The sequence below is a fragment of the Gavia stellata genome, chromosome Z, assembly GCF_030936135.1.
Source record: "Gavia stellata isolate bGavSte3 chromosome Z, bGavSte3.hap2, whole genome shotgun sequence".
Classification (NCBI taxonomy): domain Eukaryota; kingdom Metazoa; phylum Chordata; class Aves; order Gaviiformes; family Gaviidae; genus Gavia; species Gavia stellata.
In genome coordinates, this window is record NC_082637.1 from 63,300,169 (window position 1) to 63,322,541 (window position 22,373).

Here is a 22,373-nt window from a genome sequence, read left to right on the forward strand (position 1 = left end):
AAGAAGTCTTTCCCAATATCCAAACTAAACCTCCCTTGGTGCAACTTGTGGCCATTTCCTCTTGTCTTACCATTTGTCACCTGGGAGAAGAGACCAGCACCCACCTCTCTACAACCTCCTTTCAGGTAATTGTAGAGAGCGAGAAGGTCTCTCCTCAGCCTCCTCTTCTCCAGACTGAACAACCCCAGTTCCCTCAGCTGCTCCTCATAAGACTTATGCTCCAGACCCCTCACCAGCTTTGTTGCCCTTCTCTGGACACACTCCCACACCTCATTGTCCTTCTTGTGGTGAGGGGCCCAAAACGGAACACAGTATTTGAGGTGCGGCCTCACCAGCACTGAGTACAGGGGCACGATCACCTCCCTACTCCTGCTGGCCACACTGTTTCTGATACAGGCCAGCATGCCATTGGCCTTCTTGGCCACCTGGGCATGCTGCTGGCTCATATTCAGCCAGCTGTCCATCAACACCCCCAGGTCCTTTTCCGCTCTGCAGCTTACCAGCCATTCTTCCCCCAGCCTGTAGCATTGCATGGGGTTGTTGTGACCCAAGTGTAGGACTCAAGTTGCTGAAACTCATACAATTGGCCTAGGCCCATGGATCCAGCCTGTCCAAATCCCTCTGCAGACCCTTTCTACCTTCAAGCAGATCAACACTCCCACCCAACTTGGTGTCATCTGCAAACTTCCTGAGGGTGCACTCGTTCCCCTCATCCAGATCATTGATAAAGATATTAAACAAGACTGGTCCCAATACTGAGACCTGGGGAACACCACTGGTGACTGGCTGCCAACTGGATTTAAGCCATTCACCACAACCCTTTGGGCCCAGCCACCCAGCCAGTTTTTAACCCAGTGAAGAGTGCGCCCATCCAAGACATGAGCAGTCAGTTTTTCCAGGAGAATGTTTTGGGAAAAGGTGTCAAAGCCTTTACTGAAGTCTAGGTAGACTATACATAAAACCTTTCCCTCATCCACTAAGCATGTCACTTTGTCATACAAGTATATAAGGTTAGTCAAGCAGGAGCTGCCTTTCATAAACCCATGCTGACTGGGCCTGATCACCGGGTTGTACTGTACATGCCGCATGATGGCACTCAAGTCGATCTGCGCCATAATCTTCCCCAACACCAAGATCAGGCTGACAGGCCTGTAGTTCCTTGGATCCTCTTCCAACTCTTCATGTAGATAGGCATCACATTTGTTAACCTTCAGTCCACTGGGACCTCCCCAGTTTGACAGGAGTGCTGATAAATGATTGAAAGTGTCTTGGTGAGCATTTTCACCAGCTCCCTCAGTATCCTTGGGTGGATCCTATCTGGTCCCATAGGCTTGTGCGTGTCTAAGTGGTGTAGCAGGTCATTAAGAATTTCCCCTTGGATTGTGGGGGTTTCATTCTGCTCCCTGGCCCTGTCTTCCAGCTCAGGGGGCTGGCTATCCATAGAACAATTGGTCTTACTATTAGAGACTGAGGCAAAGAAGGCATTAAGTACCTCAGCCTTTTCCTTATCTTTCGTCACTATGTTTCCCCCCTCATCCAGTAAAGGACGAAGATTCTCTTTAGCCTTCCTTTTGTTACTAATGTATTTATAGAAACATTTTTTGTTGCCTTTTACGGCAGTGGCCAGGTTATGTTCTAGTTGGGCTTTGGCCCTTCTAATTTCCTCCCTGCAAAACCTCAGAGCATCCTTGCAGTCCTCCTGAGTTGCCTGCCCCTTCTGCCAAAGGTCATAAACTCACTGTTTTTTTCCTGAGTTCCATCCAAAGCTGTCTTTTCAGCCAGGCTGGTCTTCTTCCCCGCTGGCTCGTCTTTCAGCACATGGGGATGGCCTGCTCTTGCGCCTTTAAGACTTCCTTCTTGAAGAGTGTCCAGCCTTCCTTTCAGGATTGCATTCCAAGGGACTCTGTCAACCAGGCTGCTAAACAGGTCAAAGTCAGTGTGGAATAATTGCTGGAGGTAATTTAGGAATTAAATTTATATTAAAGGTACAGCATTGAAGAAATCTTCAGGGTGGAGTGTGGCGAATACGCAAGGAATCCATCCCACAGAAGTTCCCTAGGCAACCTTAGATGTTGGCAGCACCAGGGGAGCTTGGTGCGTTGACTCTAAGAGAAACCACATGGACAGTGGAGCGGAGTGGAGACACCGCAGCCAGGCTCTGTGATAAGACGGGAACTGGAAGTTACTATGGAACTGACAAGCTGCATATTTACTACCCTGAGCTGCGTATTTACCACTCTGAGCCAACAGTCTGTCATTTTTTGACAAAATACTATCCTTTGTGTGAACTTTGCTCATTATAATCTCATTATAATACCAGAAAACACACCTCCATCCCAAAGCTACCCACCTCCAAGGTGCGACCACCCCTCACTGAGCTTGCGCTCTGGATTTCTCTTAGTCTATACCTTTAAAAGTAAACAAGAAACTTTTACACCAATTACAATAGAGGTATGTATGACTAGAGTCACTCAAGCTCCACTTGTAAGGACAAATAATATAAAAACGGCTTAAGAGAGGAAGGATGCCAGGGAAGATACCATCGCAGACCACCTTTGACACCTGGGATCAGTCAACGGGCTGAGCCTCTCTTCCCCCCAACAGGGACGCCTTTGGGTAAGATTCAAACACTTGGTTATACCGAGTGCTTCCCCGGGAAACTTAGAAATCTCTATAGAGTTGCAGCCTTTGCAGCCAGGCTATATTACTCATATTCTTGGTATTTGCACATGCTTTGCAAGCAGTGATTTTATCACCGGCAATCCAAAAGAACTTGTGTATCTGTTGCTTCAATAAACTGCACTATTCACTAATCTAGACGTGAGAGTTCTCATTGAACGCCACCAAATCCCTTAAGTGTGGCCGTGCTAGTTCATGGAACGCGACTATGCTGAAAGTGTACAGTGTTACGAGTGTATCCGTAATCGTGAGAGTTCAATACATTGAACGTGACCGGACTTGTAACACAGAAAAATTGGGCATCAGTCAGAATCTAAGCCTAGCCGCCCCCAGCCCCTCTGATATCTGAGGACAAGCTGGAACGCAAGGGGGTGTATTTTCTGCCAAACTGCCTTGCTCTTTAACGCGACAGAAAAAATTGGCATCACTGACAGGATTGCCATGGATGAATTACTGCAAAAATATAAATGTGCCCCTTCCCAAGCTGGGAAGGAGTGGGCTCAAAAGTTTTGGAAGGATGAAGAGAAAGTGGTAGAACGCACTGGCTCACTCACCAGCTGTGTCAGGAAGTTATCTTCCACACACTCCAGGAACCTTCTAAACCGTCTCTTCTCTGCCATATTGTATTTCCAGCAGACATCTGGTAAGTTGAAGTCCCCCACGAGAACAAGGGCGAGCAATCATGAAACTTCTCCCAGCTGCTTATAGACTATTTTGTCTGTCTCCTCATCCTGATTGGGTGGTCTATAACAGACTCCCACCATGATATCTGCCTTGTTGCCCTTCCCCCTGATTCTTACCCACAGACACTCAACCCTATCATCACCATCATTAACCTCTAGACAATCAAAACACTCCTTGACATACAGGGCTACCCCACTGCCTCTCCTGCCTTGCCTGTCCCTTCTGAAGAGTTTGTAGCCATCCAGTGGAGCACTCCAGTTGTGCAAGTCATCCCCACCATGTTCCTTCCTGGCCAATGGCTTCCAGCTCCTCCTGTTTGTTGCCCATGCTGTGTGCATTAGTGTAGATGCACTTTAGCTGGGCTAAGATCCTGCCACCTTTTTGGGAGGAGAAGCCCTAATTCCTATGTGACTGATCTCAGGTGCTTCCCTGGTTTCTAGCACATCAACAGCCCCTACATCTGCTGCCACATGGGTCCCCATTCCCTACCTCTGCTGAGATGGCAGTCCAGAAGTCCTGGCCAGCACACTGCCCCTCAAACGCTGGCGTGCCACCCCCAGACTTATCTTCAGCAAGCCTGTTTTTATCCCTACCTAACTTCATAGCTTCATCCCAGACAGACCCAGTACGATCATTAAAGCTGAAAAATTGAAAAAATGAAGTCGTCTACAGTTGGCAAATGCTTAGCACAAGAAACACCTGCATGCCATACCCAGCTCAATTTAACCCTTTCCTAAGTTTTATTTTGTCAGTTTTGCCAATTCAGGACCTAGAAAGAAGGTGCTGCCAGCCCCTCTTCTTTGAAGTGCTTCATCTAGGAAATATTCACAAAACATGCTGGATAGAAGAACACAGATCACGATGGAATTTGCAGTCACTGGATTCAGTCTCCTCCTATCACAGCCAAACACTAATCTCCATCATAAAACACTGACATCACATCATGTTGCTCTTCTTGGAAAGCTTTCCCAAAAGCTCTAGTTTACCATGGCTAGACAGAAAATTAGGTCTGTTATACCTGTAGGCCAGTGTATACTTACAGAAGAAATTCTTAACAGTCCCTGAAAGCTTCACACAGATTTGAGCAAAGGGTCAGCAGATTATTTTAGAGGAGGCAGCAAAAGATGGTGGTAATTCTGCCCCATGCAAGAGCTAAGAGGATAGGACTAGCTCACTCAGGAGAGGTGCAAACCTATCCTACAACTTCATGTTCCCTCTATTCTCTCTCACACCCAGTGAACTTTGTATTCCTTTCTTTACAGAGGCACATTTTCACATGACTGAAAAAGGAACCTGAGAGGGATTTTAAGTGCCCCTTGTAATCAGCAATGCTTATTTGTGAGCTGTGGGTAGGATAAGTATCTGCTAAGGTACTGGTCAGGTGGGTCCAACTCTATATTTACATGTTCCCCTGTGCTCAAGGGCTCATTCTTTAATCTTATTTTGCAGTTAAACCAAGAGGCAGAGCTTGAGAAGAGGAGGGACAGAAGACATGATGAAATTCCAGAAGACAGTTTTTTTGTGGAATAGGAATTAGTGGCACTGCCAACAACAATGAAAATAGTCACAAATGTTAACTTGAAGTCAAATGTTGGAAGTAAAATGTTTGAGGTGAAGTTTTCTACTTGAGACAACTATCTGATCTTACTGTTTTGAAAACCGATACTTTTTGTATTGATTCGGATACAAGCTGCTATAGACCACACACAGCAGGTGAACTAAAAGAACAACCAGCAAGACTCAGGAGAGATGCCTTATAAGAAGCCACATTGAACTGATGATTAGAAAAGGATTTAAAGAAGATCTGAAAAGGCCTCAAAGGGCAAACTTAGACCCATTAATCAGTTTTGGAAACAGTCTGGGAAGGAAACAGGTAGAGTGGACAGAGTTGGAGAAAGTTCTTTGAAAAATAAACACTGAGACTGAGAAAAACAAAAAAGGTAGTCCAGGGACATACGTGCTCCCTTTTTCTGTGATTACCTTCCATTGGAATCCAGAACAAGTAGCACAAATAAAACTATCCTTCCTCAAATTTTCAGAACTGCAAGTGAAGTTACTGGGAACTATGGAGTGCTGGGTAATACTGAATATGACAATACTGAGAAAAAAAAAAAAAAACCAAACCTCTGACTCCTTTAAAATTCTCTGAAGTTAGCCAATAATATTTTTCTTAATGTGTCTGTGCCTCTGCTCCCCGTATATAAATGGAAATATCTTTCAGAAGAAATACCAGCCTAAGTTCACAAACATACCTGTGAAGTCTTCAGCTACTTTAGTAATGAGCACAGTAGAAGTGAGGGGAGTAAAAACTATGTCTTCAAATCAGAATTTGGAGAACAAGTAGTAAGTAAATCACAGTTTTGCATAACACATGTAGATAAAAAGTTGAACAGCTGGCTATTGAATGATATCATTCACCATTGGCACAGAACAAATCTGGGATGAGACAGTAGTATTTAACATAACAAGAAACCATGTGCTACAGTGTTACTATTTTCATGCCTTTCGTAGTTTTTCAGCATTTGACTTTGCAACCTTAACAATGTTCTTTTAATGTGATTTTCCCATGGAAAAATATGTTTATGTCAAGTTATTTAATCAGAGTAGCTACAGGCAAAGAAATATATCTCAGCCTCCCTATATGCTTTATCTACATAGACTTTGCTTAATCTCGGTGAGAGCTCAGTTTCAAATACGTATTACAAATCTGCCTTCATGAATGGATGTGTTAATAATAATACAGCCGTTTGTATTCAAACTCCAGCTGTCTCACCTTTAGGGACCCTTTGTCTCAGAGACTTGATTCATTATTAGTATAGCTAACAATGTTCCAGTTTCTCAATATCAGTCTCCTATTTATTTCTAATTTGTAATATCACAACCTTTGCTTAACCTCAGCTGCAGAGAAGTCTTCCTGATTCTATTCTAGACAGCAAAGTTGCATTAATTCCTCAATGCAGATATGGATCAATGAAAATATGATGTTAAAAAGTCTTTTTCATCCAAAGAATTTTATATGTTCTTAGTACCAGCATCTCAGTATGTCCCCAGGATACAAAAAAATCCCAGTCGTTCATCTCTTTGCTCCAAGTAAAAGGATGCTTATACTTGAAAGATTTCATATGCAAACCTGTATCATGAACGTTTCCAGCTTTTTCCAACAGCTCTTTCTTCAGCAAATGTACAGCTGATGTCTGAGAAATAAAGGAGAATATCTCAAGCTCAGGATATACTCTATAGTTTTAATGAACTAAAATGCTGTTTTCCCAGTCACATTTATCCTATTGTATCATCATAGCTCATCAACTCATTTTGTTAGGGTAATTTATGAAGACATGCAAGACTGTGAAACAATCTATCATTTCTAAGAGTCATTCAGGTTGTAATTCAGGTACTGAATTATTTCATTACAGGGCAAAGTAGTCATAAAGCTAGCTTTTTTTTTTTCAGATGTGACAAGATTTAAGACAGTTTTTCATTTAGTGAAACAGGATAATCTAGATGTACTAACAGAGGAAAATTTACAATTTTCCTACATTTGAAACCAATAAAATAAATGAGAAATGTTTAGATTGTATATGTATTCTTCACACACTGATTACCACCACTGCTCAGTGTTGGAGAGCTATTTAGAATCTTTGGGCCTAAACTTCATGTGACTTCCTAGTATTGCTAATAATAAATATTCCACCAGATCCTCTCTCTTTAGATAGCATAGACTCATATTTACCTGCACAAACATACAAAATCTTTGGCTCATTTATTAAAGTTCAGTAACTTAAGTTCATGCCAAGTTAAAAAAAGACTGTTAACAGAATACGCTAAAATATATTCCCCAGTAAACAGCCAGGACCACTTCCTGGTTGCTTTAGTGACTCAAGAGAAATTATAAAATAACTATATCTTCCTTTCTTACATTTGGCCCAGCTGCTTCCAAACATGCCTTCCTAGATCTAGAGTGAAAAATTTTTGCACATTTGGTTGACATATAAACGGTAAGTACAAAAATTCAGTCAAGAACTTCCAGTGCTTCTCTTACAGAAGAACCTCAGCAGAAAAGGGAATGTCATTCTTTGGTGCTGAAACTCCAGGTTCATGGGCTGAACAGACATCCTAACTCCAAGCATCTCATCTGTACAAAGATGAACAATGACCAGCTTTAAGGTTTATAGCAGATCATTCAGACAAAATGCCAGACAGAATCTTCCAGTTATACAACTTAGAGAATAAAGTCAATGTCACAAGATGGAGTTATCAGACACATCTGACTGTTTCTTTATGTGGTACCAAATGTTCAATTTTGGGAAGAAATTCATTTTTCGTAGTACAGGCTTCTGGACAGAGGGACTTTTTGGTCTCTGACTAAAGTCAATGCCTACAACAGAGCCAGAGCTTAGAGGCAGACATTAGCATTGAGCTGAAAGGTCTTTAAGAAGTTTTAACTTTGTTTCAGGGCTGTCACATACAAAAACCAATGGAGTATTTCAGACATTTTTATAGAAATATGATTGCTGAATTATGTAAAAAGACAGTCATCATGATCAACGATACTGTAGAAAGTTTCCTACCTCGCTTTCCATGCTACTATAAGTTGTAAACTCACACGTTTATAACCATATCTTAAGAATCCCTGTATTAAGAAGACCATCTACCATCTAGCGTTTGGTACTTTGGCAAGATGATCTAAAATGTTATCCTAACTTTGGTGACTGCCTGAGAGCATCTATTATATAATATTTTTGAAATTATGCATATTTTTTCACTAAAATGACCCAGTTTCCAGTGTTGATTCCTCTCTCCTGTTATTAAAGCCTATGCAATAACAGAACCATAAACATATATGCAGAGCTGCACTATTTAGAAAACTATTTTAGAGGGGCAGAGACTAAACTATTAAGTAGAAAAAGTAAAGCAAAGGTGTATATCCAAAGTGATTGGAACTAGAAACACCTGAATTCATAAAGCAGGTATACCTAGATGATGAAGAAGAGCTCTTGTGTTGTTTTCTGGCTTTCAGGTAGATTTATAGATAGTATAACAGTTTTCATTTACATACATTTCCACATTGTACTCTTTAAACAAAACAAAAAAAAAATCTTTTGGCTCAGAAAAATACAGAGATACTAACTCGAAGCAGGAAAAAATCACCAATCACACAAAACAAATCTGAAGTGAAGCTTCCAAGGTTTTAAGACCTCAGTGGAGATTCAGAGAATTCTATTTAATCTGACCTAGTCCCTGCATCTTAAGCCTTTATGATTTTCAATAGATCTATGGGTTGTGCTATAAGAGCAAATGACATACCATCAGCTGCATTTTTCCAACTATACCTGTCTGTCTTTGCTTCTTTGCCATTTGTCTGCAACAATTTTGTGAATAATTTCATTCTTTATCTTCAGAAGTTTCATTAACAAATCAAATAAACAAGGGCAGTTTTCAATGCTTAAAAGATGCATCAGACCTATTCCAATTGTTCATAATGAGTTATAAAAGAATTTACATGTAAAAAGAAAGTGTTTCTGAGACTGTCATTGAACCCTCTTCACATTCTTTCTTAATGATACAAATGTCAGAAATACATGGGAAAAAACAGCTTTAATTTTTCAAAGAATCACATATTCATTTAGCCATATAAAATCCCCCTTACATAAAATATAAAGAACACAACTAGATTCTGAGTAATTTTGCATAAATGTAAGCGTGATTTTCCTTCTCCTGCAATCCTTTTTTTCCCTCCAGATTTTTGACTTCTTTCTTTTGGTATGGATGCTTTCAAATTATCTAGGTTACCTACCATCAAAGATTAACTATCACCCACATCACAATCATCAATAGATACTAATTGTTTGTATTTTTCTGCCTCCAGGCCCTTAGATATCTAACTGGGCTGAATGTAATGTCCCAGTGCTAGAAATAAAGAAGGAGCTGGAAATAACATATCTACATAAAAAAGAGCCCCTTACACAATCTGTTCTTTTTTTAATAGTAAATATAATATGCACTCTGATGTAGAAGTAACCACCAGCTCACAGATTATTACATTGTTAACACTACTCTACTACTGCTACACCAATGGAGTGTCTCCATGCTCTTCAGTATTTCTCACAATAATAAAAAGTGGAAAAGCAATGTTTTCAAAGAAAAAACAATCAATTCAATGGATTTTTTCCTGGGATGTGAAGAAGGTGTAGGTAGTATCACTTATATATTGGAAGACTTCTATCAATTCTTGGAGCTGTCACTCCCCCTTTCCTACCTCCATCAACAAAATTCATTGCTTTACTGTTTGTTTCCAAAAGGCGTGGAAAAAATTTGTTCAAAATGTCTTTTAAACAGTCTAGATGTAAGCATTTACATCATTAATTTCTGTAAAATGCTCTTGTTGTTATATGGAGTCTTCGGTGTCTAGGGAAGACACAGTGAAAGTTGCAATTAAAGTTATTTCATTAAACATATTCAGCCCATTAAGTTGTCCAATTTTGCATTAAAATCGTTAGTATTGCAAATGTAGCAAGAAAGATATGTGGCAAGTGGTGACAGTTGTAAGCATAAAATAGACATAGGTCTTTCTTTACCAAAAATAAATATGCATATGCACATATCAAATATATAAATTTGCATGTGGAAAGCTACTCCTTTTCCTTATACATTTTACTGTTATAAAATATTTCCCCAAGTTTCCAACTTTATGGAAAATTACTGCAGCAGATTATGTTTAATGATTGCATCTTTTCACTATAGTGCTATCACAGTTTGAGGTTTGGCCTAGGTCTAGTAGCTTGCCTTCCAAAGGTACTCAAAATTAATCATGTTAAAATTAGACAAATGCTGCTTCGACTCCAGTTTGAATCTGCTTACACCTAAGAACTGTTACTGGTGATTACGACAGGATCTAAATATCATTGCCAACTATGGAAGGAGGGAGTTTCACGTGCTTTCACTACTGCTGTTACTTAGCAGCTAAACAGCCTCCACTGTAAATCCAAAATCTGATTGTGTTATGTATTTCTCAAGCACATAACAAAAACTGGTCTCAAACTTATTTACGTGATCAACTGAAATACATTACTTGCCTATTAAAAAGAAAATGTGATCTCTAAAAATGCTCTTCTACCATGAAAAATTGTAGCAATTGTACAAAGAATGAACCAGCTATAAACAGGACTGGAAATATATATTGTTCTCCTGTGAGCTCTTTAAATTCCCTGTCCAATCAAACACCATACAATTAAATGGCAAGCAATTTATTTTTACATTAATTTAGTCAATCGAGACCTACAGAGAATTACAAAGAAATATTACAGACCAAGTTCTCCATATTCTCATTGAGCAGGAGACTAGCATTATTCTATTAGCTTCAGTGAAGCTACACCAGACAAGACCTAGCATCAGAATGAAACCCAAAGCTTTTGAACACTAATAGAAATTGTACTACAACATTTTTAATTTATATTGTAATTTCTTTAGAAATGATGCAGTGCAGGAATTATTTCATCAGACATGGACCCCTTGATCTTGTTCTGCCCCCAGATACAAATTCACAACTTTGGCATTGGACCCAATGCTTCACACCTTTCTCAAGCAAAGTGTCAGAGGAATTCTTCACAGCAAGAGGTGAGGCTGGTTTGCTTACAAAGAGAGTTTCTAAAACAGCTAATTCTCATCCTTTTTTTTATTTGTTTGTTTATTACTTTTATAAAAAGGTATAAGTATACAGTACTTGAAATTAAAAGTAAAATGTTGAACACTGCTTTTTTCACCAAAGAAAAATGCCACTAAGAAAACTGCTTGAAGATGTACAAATGCAGGATCTGTACAAATATTTTTTAAACAGAATCAATACCAGCTGGGTTGTCTACATAGTCAGGAGAGTATGTACACACAGTTCAACTAGGAAATCAGGGCCAAAGGATGTACCTAGGGATGACATCACAGTTTGGAAAAGGTCAACATATCATACAAACAGCAGGAACTTTGAGAGGTCACTTGTTCCACCTCTTTGCTCTCAGGCACTATATCTAGATGATCCTGACAGACTCTCAACTATCATACCATCACATTTTCTTCAACAAAGAGAAATATGCATTATTCATTACACAGTAATATAAGAAGGTACCATCTCCACCCAGTGAATTCTCATCAAATTCTGTTTCTTTACATTCAACACTTCTTCAATGCAACCCATTAGTTGTCTGCCTTTTTTGACACACTTGAGCTTTTTGTGCTGATGGATTACTCTCATGATCTAATTTGTAATTCAGAAGCTCACTTTGCTCCATTTATGCATGTTAAATACAAGTACTGAAGTTTGTTTTTAATTGGATTCTTTATTAACCAACATCCAGACCCAAAACTCCCTGTAGTCAGTCAATGGGAGTTCTTCAGACTTTACCTCAGTAGTCTTCCTTCTTTGCCACATTACCGTGTAACCTCAAGTCCTTTCTAAGCACACCCATCAATGAGTTTTCCTTCTAAGGATGAACATGAATAGAGTTTGTCAAAGATTTTCAGCAAACAATGAGAAGTGTCTCAAAAATGAGCACACGTCAAAACCATTTTGAAATAAATAGTAACATATTCTAAGTGACGGGATAGTTTTGTCAACAAAAGGAATATACATCAGAGCTAAATCCACACAATAAAAAGCAGAGTATTCCCTTCAACAGTGTCTAGGGGTATAGCATATCTCATTCTGTGGGACTTCAAAGTCTGTATCTCTGCCCTAACAGGTACAGAAAGTAAAAGAGTTCATTGGTCAAGTGCAGATAGTTGAAAAGATTAAGCACAGTCTGGAAGTGTCTGCTTCCCTTCATAGAGTATAGATGGACATGTAGAGTGAGTACTTCAAATGTATGTATCCTCATCTACTAGTGCCTATTAGCTTGGTTATATGAATCCAATCCTAACTAATTTTGGTTGCCACCTCTAAGGGATTTTTCAACCACAGGAGAAGAGAATAGCCAAAGCAGTTTTATTTTGCATAAAAGGCAAAGGTAAGGGAAGATTAATTCCTATCCTGGTCTAAGACTCTTTCTGCTGTAAAATGGAGCACTCATGAGTTAGTGGCTCTGCAGGCTGTTGACTTGTTTATACAAAGCAGATCAATGTTAGCAGGGTGTTTCCTGTCCTCTAAAAGTGTGTTGCCTGGTGGTTAAGGAAATGTTTCTAAGGTGGAAATATAAGTTCAAAAGCCTTTCAGACAAGGAAAATACTGATTTCTGAGATCTTTGGTCAGTGCTGAGCTATGTCATACAGGACCACATCACCATCTATTTTGCCTACCTTAGACTACAATTATATGAATCAACAACACTCATCAGACTAAATAGAATTTCTTATGCTGGATGAAAAGTAAGTGGTTTTAGCTTACAAAAAGTTGAGGAGAAGGAAGGAAAGGAAGTGGAAAAGGGAAGGAGGAAAGGAAAAGGGCATTAAGCTGTGTAGGTTTTCCCTGAAAAAAACAAAAAGGAAATGTTGGATAACACTCAACTAGGAAAAAAAAAAAAAAACCCACAGAACTTTCTAAAATAAGCTCTTGTAAAAATTGGACATAGGAACTACTTTTTTTTTCAGGCAAACAACAAGGACATATAATACAAAAATACATACTGGGAATAATATAAATGACAGCATATAAATAGAACAACAGCATGCATTTAAAAACTAGATTGGGAAATAGGCAATTGGCTAAACCACCCAGGGGAGTCCCAGTCTCATCACCTCAGTATAAACATTTCTCAAAAGATGCAGGTGCAAAGTTACCTGATAGAACAGATCTTCAGAAAGAAATGTTCAAGCATGTCACTAAGGGTTCCTGAATGCTTCTCAGTTTCATAATTGCCCTTACTGGGAATACCTAGCCTTCCTGCATTTCATTGCCGCTGAAAAAAATAATTGTATTCCTTATTTTTCACTGACAGAAGGATTAGTTTGCTGAAAATCCAAAAGAAAAAAAATCCCATTGAGTTTGCTGGTATAAGAACCCCTGTGAGATGAGCCATGTTACAAGTCAGAAAGATTTGGTAACAAAACGTCACCAGGCAAAGCAGCAAATAGATGAGATTGTTTTCCTGCTTTGAATCTGTCTGATGTCACTTTATAAACCAGATACATGATGGGGCATGGGGATAAAATACTCTGAAAATTTTGCCTGCTTGAACTTTAAGTAAACTGTTGACGAACTTTACAAAAGCTTTGTTAGCTTTACAGTGAGAAATTGACAGAGATAATGAAGGTGTTTCCTATGTGAAATGGTATTAAATTATTTTCTTGTAAATATTTTTCAACATATAAAGCACAGATCTCATACTGGCTTATGATTGAAATACTTAACACCTTCATGTGTGTAATGATACTACTTGTTAGAGCACTTCACAGGCCCTACATGCAACAACCAGTTTAATCATACTGAAGTGAAACTACTTCTGGTGAGAATAGCATAGCTGCTCTTTTTAGGAAATTTAACAGTGGTTGATAGGTCTCAAAGAGCAGAAGGTGTGCAGGGAAAATACAGATGAAAAAAAGGCATATTGGAGCCTGATCAAGATAGCTGTGCTGACATTTCACATCACCTTGGAAACTCAAGTAGCCAGAGATTATGAACTGCTTCTACTTTGAAAAATGACTACCTGAAATGAGTATTTTCATACCAAACATACTTTTCACATGTCTTCAGAGCCCTACTTTTCTCACTTTTATTGAACGAAGAACAAACCAAAAAAACATTTCTCTATTTACTCCCTCCATGCCCCAGAAGCAGGCAGATTCTGTGTATTCTGACCACTCCTCTGTCCACAGCTCAGCTGAGGGCATGGCTTCCTCTGGGTGACCTTATACAAGGCAAGAACTGACCATGTCTTTCAGCTGGCAGGTGGGCTGTCATACTGAAAATACATAATGCCATTGCTGTTGTTCATGTCTCACCCAAGGTTTCGCAGAAAGATTCACATCCCAGAAGGATACCTGATAACCAGACCTTGCTGTGTTTAATTGGCATAGGCCTCAATAAAGCCAAAAAACAGTTTACACCTGCTGAGTCTGACTTGAATACAACTAACACTAAATGTAACAAAATTTTTTGTTAAATATAAAATCAGATGTCCTCGGATGACCCCCCAAATTCTCTTCAGTTTTCTTGCCTGATGCTTTACTACTATTTTTTGTGTTAACCTTTCAACTTAAAGCTGAGTCACACATGACTATTCTACATCAGAGGGTGGTACTATGTTACTTGTTTCTACTCAGGAAGCATTCCTTCCTGCAACTTTCTCTTTCTGGGGAGAAAAATGAAGAAAAGGGCACCAAAACAAAGTGATAAAATCTTTTTTACTATCCTTATCTGGGGATACAGTGTTTTGAAATATTATCACATTTTGCTATTGTTTACGACATGGAAAATATTCCTATCATTTCGCACCATTAATGGCAAGAAGTTTTAGTCACATATGATCCCAATCTTGTTACTCTTCCAATCCTCTTTATCTTGCTATGTAGTTCTGATGTCTCCCTTGTCCTGCGGGTGTGAAATTTGCACTATTATTAGCTCATTAGGTCTTCTAGCCCCTGGCTCAGTGAAGAATGATTCACTATACTTCTTAACCATTGACAGTTTCAATTCCTTAACCTCTAAATTTCCCTTGATATATAACTATGTCTTGCCTGTTCTTATTTCAGACTTCCAGAATATCCCTTGGCACTATGTTCTTAAGTCAGCCCCATCATCCCATACATAGCAAAACTAAGTAAGTATAATTTTCCTCTGCCAGTCAAGCTTTTAATTCCACCAATTTGTTCTTAATTCATTATAAATTCAACTAACTGACTGAATTGGTTATTTAATATTTCCTCATACAATGAATAAGAGATCTTCCTATGGTTCTGCTTCCATTTTTCAGTTTTGATTTCTGGATTTAGATACACCACTCCTGTTTAAAAAGCTCATAAACAGTTTTAAAAACAGACATAAGAAAATATTGACTTCTTCACCAAGCTAAATGCTTTCTAATATGCCAACTGCTTAAGATCTCACAAGTTAAAATTTCCTAATTAATTTCAAGCATTTTTTCAGATTATGCCTAAAATCTGTTCAGGACAAAATTAAAAGCCTGAGCTAATTTCCCCTAATTCAATTGAAAGACTACATTTAACTTTAGTGAGATGGAGACCAAGGTCGCTGGCTATGTCTTTCCTTATAAAGCTGATAATATTGTTCACTGCATACCCTCAAAGTTTATCTCTCTAGTTGCCATAGAAATGGGCTCTTATGTGAAAGATCATTTGGTTAATTTGGGTGCCAATTACTGCACTATTAAAGTCTATTCTAGCTCAGTCATACAAATTCAGAAAAGTCTGCTTTCTCAATCACAAAATTATTTGCATAAAAAATGTATATTTGCATTAAAAATTGATATTTTCTTCGAACATTCAGAGGTAGACATTGAATGCCTCTGCTGCTTTTTTTTGGCAAGGTTAAGTATTTTTCCATTATCAGATATGTATTCTCTAGGTGCCTGTAGGCTAGTCTTTTCTCAATTAAGCTAAGTAGATTGATAATCCATAGCTTATCACTGATAGAATAGTCTCCCACTTTTTACAGTGAATCTTCTGGAATCTGGCATCAGGAATGGACACAGAATTTTATTCATATTCTTACAAATGTCATATTCAGAGGTATTATTCTTTCTTACTCAATATTTTGCTTTTACACTCACAGTTTGTTCTCTGAGCTTTGTAATAGGACTTCAGTTAGTGAACCTGTCTTTAATTCTACCTCTATTTCATGATCACAGTAGTCCAGGATGGTGTTGCCCACCTTGTAACACGAGTCTTTTTTTCTTGGAGAAAAGAACCCCAGATCTTTGTTTGAGTCTACATGTAGCTGTAGTAAAATGAAATTTATTTAAGAAAACTTGTGTTGTCAAGCAATTCTATCCTTCTTATTTACTTTTTGAAATATTAACACCTTTCTCCACTTTCCTGGAACCTTTTCAGTGTTGCCTAGATTGCCTATAACCCCATTGCCACAACTCTGAATATTCAGAGTTCCTCATCTGACTCTTTTACCACTTTTCTGTTCAAATTGCACAGTTTTGCTAATGCATAGTGATTAATAAGTCTTTATAACTTTTAAATTTGGAAAAAAACCTTATCATAGACAGATCATGTAGTGTAACAATACACTACAAACAAAAAGCAGCAACTTTAAAGTGACTCTATATCCAGCCAAACAATTTTATGCAGTATCTGGTCTATGCTGGTAACAAGATAAGAGAGAGGTGGGGAGGAAAGAGGGATGAAATAATTTATATGGAGCTTGGTGTCATTAGATGGCCCAGAGTATCTTTCCACCGCTAACTCTGCTATTCCCAGGCACAAGTCCAGCACGGCATTCCCTTCTATCCTCTTTGGACCCAGCCAGTCACTTCCCTAGGATTTCCATATTAACCATTGCTCAGGATTGGGAACAAGACAAACTAGGGAAAACAGAATGTCTTGATTCTCCAATGCCCAAAACATCTCTCAATGGTACTGAGATACATAAAAAGAGATACATTTCTCTGTGCCCTCTTTTTTTTTTTAATCCTGCAGAATCTATAGACTACCTTGGATTAGCAGTCCAAAAGCCATTGATCTCCTATGACCTACAGCTCAAGGCATCTTTGTACATTTTTCAGATATTCATTAAAAAAAAATCCATAAAGTGTTAGATATGATAGGATCCCTTCAAATATGTACAAGAATAAAGGAAGCAGATTTTTGTTCTGTTACATATAATATGTGATTTATTTTACAGTGCAACATATCCTAACACCTAAGAGTTTATCTTAACTCTGTACATCCTGCACTTGATTAAAAAGCTTTCCTAAAAACTACTTCCCCTCAAATCCTTTGTCAATCCACCTAGAAACTCAAGAAATAGTAAAGTTACATTTGGAGTGATATTTGACTGTTATCAGTTTACCCACAGTCTTTGAAGTGGTCTATATATTCATCTCACAGACTGTATCATTGAATAGATTTCCTCAAATCTTCCCATAAGAAGAATTCATTATTAAGCTTAACCTGAAACATCTTCTCAGGCATCTATCTCGTGCTTCTTGGCTTGTGTATTATTGTAAACGGTTTTTAATATTAGCTTGTGAGAGCAATTCAGTCACAAAAGATAATTCACAAACTTCCCTATCACATTTCCCTTATTCCCTTTGTTATTAAAAGAATCAATCCTAATTTACTGAACTGGGTTTTTTCCTGAGACATCAACTTGCTCGTCACAACAGATGAAGTAGGATTCATGACTATCTGGAGTTAGTTACCTGTCTTTCATACACTGTCAGTGTATTACTAATTTCAACAAAATTATAAAAATTCACAGGGCCTGGGAGTTACAGTTCGTGTCTGCTTCATAAATTAAAATTCCACGGGAAAACGCTATACCTCTTAAGATATCAGACACACCTTCAGAGCTGATGCACTCCTTATAATGCAGAATTATTGCAGAAATGTCAGGCATTGTATCATATTCACCTATTTCATATACAAAGTTAATTCTGGAGACAGAATAATTTTGCTTGAATTTCTTTTATCATGTATACGTTTAAGTTTGGAACAGAGAAACAAACCTATATCCCAGATGAGAAGGTTCACGTATAGCAGACCTGAGTAAGTATCAGACAACAGTTAACCTACATTTACATTTTGGAATCAGGCTTTGCTCATTGCATCAGTCAGAAACTTTACAACTTAGAAACTTCTTTCTTCCAGAGAACAAAGAAAGTGGTCAGAAAAAATAAATTCCCTGGAGTTTGTCAAGTGAATACTTCTGCTAAATTCAAATTTTTATCTCTGTGGTGAAGATCTCTTTTATGACTCGGTCTTGCTCTCTTGTTACATCTTGTTACATCAATATCAAATGGATTTCATATGTGCAAAAATAGATGTCCTCCCTCTGAGGTATTTGCCAATGTAGTGTCACTGCAATGTGTGCTGTATTAGTGATTAAGTTGTTAGCAGGAGAGGGAAATTAAAATTGAGAAAAGTACAATTAGAACAAGATTCTGTGACTTTGCTGTTTCATGTGGCTTGAAATTTTACTTTTCTCATTTCTGAGTTCACAATGTGAAATATGCACATTCATACATACAGAGTCCTTATTGTCTAATAAGAGTACAGTGGAACATCTTCCAAAATTAAAATCTTAAAAATCCTTTCAGTGAAAACATGTTAAGGCAGAACTAGTAAGTAAAAAAAATTGTACAAAGATAAATCCGAATAAATCCATAATGATCTGTGATACTAAGTACATAACATACAGTATATTTCAGCTCATTAAAAGTTAAGCCTTTCTATGGGTTTTGTGGCCTTGAACTTTTAAGATTTTATTTTAAATGTGCTAGAGAAAACCTGAGTTACCTCACACATTAATATTCATTACTGTGACAGCTTAGTCAAAACCAAACATACGTAAGAGTATGGGATCTAAAGGAGAATCTAGGAATGAAGATGTCTTCAGACAGAGCTCTGCAGAGAAAGTCTTCTGGACCCACAGAAAGCATTATAGTTCTGCTTTAGATTTACTGCTTGCATTATTAAAATGCAGGATGCTATCAATATCACAAAACAAATTTTGTGAGCACAGATGAAGCAAAGAACATTTTAGCCCCTTTCCTGAATCCTTGTTCCCTAAGGTTGCGCAGTTAGATTTAGATATTTCTGGTAGGTCTTTGATGCAGTACATAGTTAAATAAGTATAAAAATCTCACATGGAAAACCCTCAGGAAAAATTTGCTGAGGAATTGATTGGATCCTTCTCTTTTAGTGCTTTAGACCAGTTAGTAACAGTGTTATTCCCCGCTTTTATTCTGCCTGAATCCTGTTGATAGGCGAAGACTTCAGCAGTACAAGCTGGATTGTACATCTTAAAGATACCATGATGAACCATTAATCTTTTCTACTTCAAAATAAAAGTTAAAGACTTCCAATTGGTCTATCACTATCCAATACATGCTGTGCTTTTGTTAATCAGAGTAGCTGTTAATTTTGTCCTTGGGAGTCAAGAGCTTGGTTACACAGATAGCTCTAAAGAAAGAATTTAAAGAAAATCTTTACATTCTAACTACAATAAACCTGTTTTGCAGTGTATTTATATATGTTTGTTCTCAAGTTATTTCAGGACACTCCATAAAAAGCCAATGCTAAAGTGACTGTACAAATGGATTACACCTTCAGCAATTGTTCATAATGTTAGAAGCTGTTTAACACAAAAACAAAACATGAAGGTTATTCTATACAGTTTAAGGTGGTTGTACAGGAGATAAAAAATCCTCTTATCCTTTATCTTAAGGGTATTGTAAAGCTTAATTAAATAAGGCTTAGAAGTACTTTGAGCCACTCAAGTCATGAGTTGAATATATGCAAGATTCCATTCTATTTTTAATATTAAAGACAGCAATCATCTAGTTATATTTAGCACTGTATAAGTAACAGCAGATAGGAGCCTGACTTCTGCTCTGACCCTTACTTGTACAGGTTTCTGAACCACAGACCTAAATCTACCAGCTGAATATTCTTGAATAAAATACTGTAGCAATTTTCTCAAAAAACTGCCTGAGTCGTATACGTTCTGAGATACAATAAAGTTTACTTTTGATTTTGTGGGTTTTGGTTGTTGTTAAGAATGAACAAAATTATTATAATAGAAGAGTTTCTAGCACGTGAAAACATCAAATAAGAAATTTAGACTATATGACTAAATTACTATACCTCATGTGATGCATGTAACATGGGAGTTCATTTATACTGGTAAGGATCTATCACTATCACTTTTTTCACTGAAAATGTGGAAATTAAAACTCTCAGTTTTCACAAAATTGCAAATGTGGATTTTCTGAGGGCAGTGGGTGGCCTCTAGCCACCTCCCCACCCATTAGCACCAGCTGCTATGGCTCATGCATCTGAGTCAAGCAATGTGATCACAGCAGTGCTCCTGCCCAAGGGGCCTCAGGGCTTCATCTACCTTTTTCCGAAAGCCCATGCTTAAAGACATCAGAATACCTCATAGCAACAGATTCTGTCAGCAAGTGCCTACATATGGAACAAGGTGTTTCCTGAAATCAGGGTCTAAAACTGTTAAAAGCAAGACTACTTACAGGAAACAGAAAGCTATCCTGCCCAAAATGATGCTTTTTCTACAGCCTTTCTTGTGGTATAGTCACTGGCAAAACTGGAATACCTCCTCTAGTACAGGAATAAATAACTGAAAATGAAGGATGCCTCCTCATCACCAGCCAAATACACCAGCTTAGCTGGCGGGTTATCCTTCTGAGGGGCAGGACAGGGCATCTTTCAAGGGATCCAAAGGCTGTGATTATGCCCAGGTCAGAAGTGAGAACAGACAAGAGGACCCTCTTTCATATTGCGATCATCTGCTAGAAACTATTGTGGTCCTTATCAAATATTTACCAAAATGTCATAAAAATAGACTGTCTTTATGTCAAGGAAGTTTGTTGATTATTATGGTTATGAATTCATGTAGTCTCTATCTTTATTGATCACAGCCATACTATTTAGGCAAGGCTGTAATAATAAAATATACATATGTATAAAAATTATAGTCATTACCTATAAAAATACTGTGTATTTAAAACACCAAACAAACACAGAAAAAAAATAATCTGTGCAATCTGAACACTTCAGTTTTAGTTATACTGCCTTTCTCCTTCCCTTTTCTTGACTGATCAATTAATTCCCTGATTAAAAGTCCAATAATAGATCTTCTTGCATATTGACTTCTCTAGAACATTTATGCCACTAGCTTTATACAAGAGAGCAGTCAGACTAACAGCTCCATGGGGCAGGGTTCTTTTCTGGTCTAGCTAGTGAGGCAGTTTCCAACAAAGCCTATAGTATTTTATTAAAAATAATGTTGTCATGTAAATACAGCAGAAACAAACAGAAGAGTTGCTTGTTGGTAGGAATAGGAATTCAGTCTACCTAAACGCCCTGCAGTTTATAAGCAGCACAAATAGAAAGCACAGAGACCTGTTGAGACAGGATGCATCGGTGTGTCAGACAATCTCTCTTGGCTTGAATGGGTGGACCAAAATTTGGAAATACTTTTCTATCAGGACTTTTCATCACTCCTCTTTGGAATCTAAAAAGAATTCAAAGAGAAACAAAATGAGTTGTAGAAAGCTGGCTTTGATTCTTTATCATATACCCACACAGCAATCACATACAACTCTTCTGATAAAGCACTTCTGGGATTTTTCTTACAGCTGATGTTTGTCATGGACTCTCTTCAGTGTAATTTGGTACCTATCTGCAAATTTTGCCAAAAATAAGACTGAGGCCCTCTCACTAACTTGTACCGACAGAATTTTATTTTCATTAAAGCAATAAAACCTTAAATATTCCTATGAGGAACAAAGCTGCAATGTCACCTAGTTAGCCATAACACATTCACTGGGAGACCACAATTTCACCAGCTGGGAAGAAGACAAAGGCCAGTTTCCAGAACTGCAACCTCGCCTCAGAGCCCCACATGCAAATCCATTTAGAAAAAGAGAACAAGAAGCTTTAGTGAGTACATCCAGTACCCACAGATTTTATGACTGATGATCAATTTTCACACAGAACCAACCCTATGGCATAAACAGCTGTTTTGGCAGAACACACAGTCTCCCCTCTAGCACATACTGTTGGCATACGTATGCCAATTAAGTGCATATTTGCCTCTCATAAAGCTTCTGTGTACTTGAAAGCAAAAAGACTCCACCAAACACCTTTTGGGGTACGCAGCTTCCCCAAAAAGTACAGCTGCAAAGTGAAGGGCTGGGACTTGGCTTTAGAGTAATTTATTTCCAGAATCTCTGTTGTCATTAAATTCAAGAGATTGTTATTGGGAATTTTCTGCACACTTTTTTTCACATTCTGTCTCTGAGGTCTTGATCTCAATTTAATTCAGACAATGAAGTATGACTAGCAAGAAAACAACTGATGTTACCTTTGCTAGG